Raw genomic sequence first — 3,305 nt, 5'->3', positions numbered from 1 at the left:
AGTCGTTAAGTCAGGTCCAACTCTCTGGACCCCACGGACAGCAGCAGGCCAGGCTTCCCTGTCCTTCACTATCTCCTGAAGTTCACCCAAGTTCATGTCCCTCATGTCATTTCTTAACCTGGGAGTGATCTTTTAGGAATTAACATATCTTATTATTCAGGAACAGATACTTGAAGTTCATCCATTTCAACTAAGTGCTTTTCTTCTGTTAAGTTCGTAAAACCAAACCTAATGTTTTTAAATTACTTTTAAAAGCATGCATAATATGATCCTATTACTACAAAATTATTGCTGCCCCCTCCCCTTATTCTTTCTCTCTCTTTAGAATATACTTACTATATGTTATATATTCATTATTTTTGAATGGTAATAGTAGCAATAGGTAATTCTTATTATCTGTTTTCTTTGTTGTGTTGCTATTGTTCAGTCACTAAGTTGTGTCTGACTCTTGGCAACCCTATGGACTGCAGCATGCCAGGCTCCTCTGTCCTCCACTCTCTCCTGAAGTTCGCTCAGATTCATGTCCATTGAGTCATCCAATGATCTCATCCTCTGTCCCCCCTTCTCCTTTTACCTTCAGTCTTTCCCACTATTACGGTCTTTTCCAATGAGTTGTCTCTTCACATCAGGTAGCCAAAGTATTGGAGCTTCAGGTTCAGCATCAGTCCTTTCAGTGAATATTTAGGGTTGATTTCCTTTAGGATTGACTGGTTTGATCTCCTTGCTGTCCAAGGGACTCTCAAGAGTCTTCTCTGGCACCACAGTTCGAAAGCATCAATTTTTTGGCACTCAGCCTTCTTTTTGGTCCAACTCTCACATCCATATATGACTGCTGGAAAAACCATAGCTTTGACTATATGTACCTTTGTTAGCAAAGTGATATTTCTGCTTTTTAATACGCTATCTAGGTTTGTGATAGCTTTTCTTCCAAGAAGCAAGTGTCTTAATTTCATGGTTTCAGTCACCATCAGAAGTGATTTTGAAACCCAAGAGAATAAAATCTGTCACTGCTTCCTCTGAGGCATTTTATTTGCATGTATGTATTACATCCCTAGAAAAAGAATCCAAGGATTTTCCCTCCTGTGTGTTTTCACAGTCCATGATGCCAGCTGATGTTGTCAGTACAGTGAAACCAAACTGATGGGAGGGGTACAGGTTATTGTGCCATTATTCTAGATCTTTGAGTCACACATCAAATCTGGGGCTGATCACTCCACAGTTACTTAGCCTGCCTGTGAGGTTCACAGCAATTTTCCCAGCCCTGTGATTATTGATGATTTCAGATTCTCCAATGCAACCATGCTTCATCATCTCAGTTAGAAACCTGACAATGACTTTGGAGCATGGCCTAATAATCACCTGGCATTTGCTTCTCTTTTCAGCATTGATGATACTCTTGAGAGCATCAGCCAGGACATTCATGCACATCATTATGGCAGCATGGAAAGATAGCGGAAAGAACATATTACCTTTACTACACTGTGTGAAGCACCATGTTAAGTGCTTTATATGCATCTACATACTTGATACTTATAAGATTCTTAAAGGGTAGATACGATCATCACCCCCATTTTACAGATGAGGAAACAAACATAGAGATGCTTCCTATCATGGCACAAGTAGTAACTGGAGGAGCTAAGAGTCAAACTCAAGACTTCAGGCTCAAAAGTCCACGCTCTTAGCCATCACCCTATATTGCTTGTCCACAAGTAGGTAGGTAGGTCATTCTTTGTTGTCCTTGTACTTTAAATTTTTAATTGATGATTATGTGTCATTTTTTTTAAATGTCATTACCTAACTATAAAAGAGCTCATACTTGGAAGACAGGATGAATACTCCAAGTATCATACAGGCCCACTGAGCAGAGCCTAAAATAGCCCCCCCCACATCCTCCTCCTGACTACTCATCTAGGCGACTTCTGGGGGGTGGGGGGGGTGGGGAGCAGTGTTCAGAGGATTAACTCCTTCACAAACTAGCATAGGCTTTGAACAATAGGTGGTCTGAGACTTTAAAAATAATCATTGCACAAGTGTTGAATCGAAATTCAAAATAGCATACCTGTGTTTTATTGGCTTTGGACAGATTAGCTGGAGAAAGTATGCACCCTTAAGAGATTGCCTCAGTGAGAGAAGGAAATGTGTGTCAACAAAAGGTTGAAGAAGTCCCAGGTGTAGGCAGTCACGGGTCCAGGTTGCTGTATCTCTAAACCATTTGTTGGACTGACACAGAACCGTTTCAAATGATGTAACTTAACCAGTGCGATGCCGTTCAAGCGCTATGTGATAAGGGTGGTGGGGTGGGGGTGCTCCTAGGAGGGTGGAGGAACAGCTGTTTGTGTCACCTGGGAAGGGCACCCACATACAAACCTCATCTCTTTGACAATGATGCTAAAGTCCCGTTGTCACTGTCACTCACCTGCAAAACTAATGACTAAAGGGGAGAAGGAGAGGAAAGGCCTAGCCCCTGCAACAGAAAAACTGGGATAGGGACAGAGCAAGTTAATAAATAAAACAAGAGCCTGAAGGGAAGAGCTGCTTTGTCAGAATATAAATATTTCCCTTCCCCTTTTATCTTTAATGTAGTGTGAGAAGCTTATTAAAGGGAAACGCATCTCTGTCCCTGGAGCCCTCGCACAAGCCTTGCGGGGAGCTGCCTGCCGAACGGGCTCGCCTAGCCCCACGCTTATAAACTCTTCCCTGCTGGAAGTGAGCATACCGTGCAGAGCAATAAAGGGCTGAGGGAAGAAAGGGAAGCCATTGTGGCCATTACGATCTTTATCTCAATGGGCCTGGTGTCATGTTATGTTAATTGCTGGGTGACGCTGAGAGACTGAGAATGCCTATCTGCTCAAAGGCTTGGCTTCAGATTCCAAGGAACGCTGGCATTGCTAGCCTTACTCCACTCCATTAAAGAGGACAATATCCAAAATTTAGACAAAGGGGAATTTGTCTCCATAAGACAGATGTAAAAACTGACAGGGGGAAGGGGCCAAGAGGTCCTGTAAGTACGCCTCCTCCAAGGAACCCAGCAGACCTCACACCTCCAAGAAGACAGCCAGCCTGGGCAGTCTCCATGTCCAATCTTCCTGCTCCCAGAAACATCATTATTCCAACAGCACAGAATTCCACCCTCCATGTTTTTTTCCCAAAAGCTCTAAAAAGAGGATGGAACCTTCACAGCCTCCAAAGCAACTCAGGCTAGCCCAGAGCCTTGCTCACAGTAGGTACCCAAGAAGCTTGAGTGGCGTGACTCAGGGTCTGTGCTGGTCCTGTTTATCATTGTATGTGTAGATACATACAGCGTA

At 43.3% G+C, this 3,305-nt stretch overlaps 1 pseudogene; it reads right to left on the bottom strand.

Annotated features, from left to right (window-relative positions):
- Window positions 1-1,041: 1,041 nt before the first annotated feature.
- On the bottom strand, window positions 1,042-1,601 carry LOC147378018 (small ribosomal subunit protein uS8 pseudogene; annotated as a pseudogene).
- Between the last annotated feature and the right edge of the window lie 1,704 nt (window positions 1,602-3,305).

Source organism: Bos grunniens, chromosome 2, assembly GCF_055505025.1.
Source record: "Bos grunniens cultivar Pamir isolate PY7600 chromosome 2, Bosgru_T2T1.0, whole genome shotgun sequence".
NCBI classification, from domain to species: Eukaryota; Metazoa; Chordata; class Mammalia; order Artiodactyla; family Bovidae; genus Bos; species Bos grunniens.
This window is presented reverse-complemented; position numbering and strand designations above follow the sequence as displayed.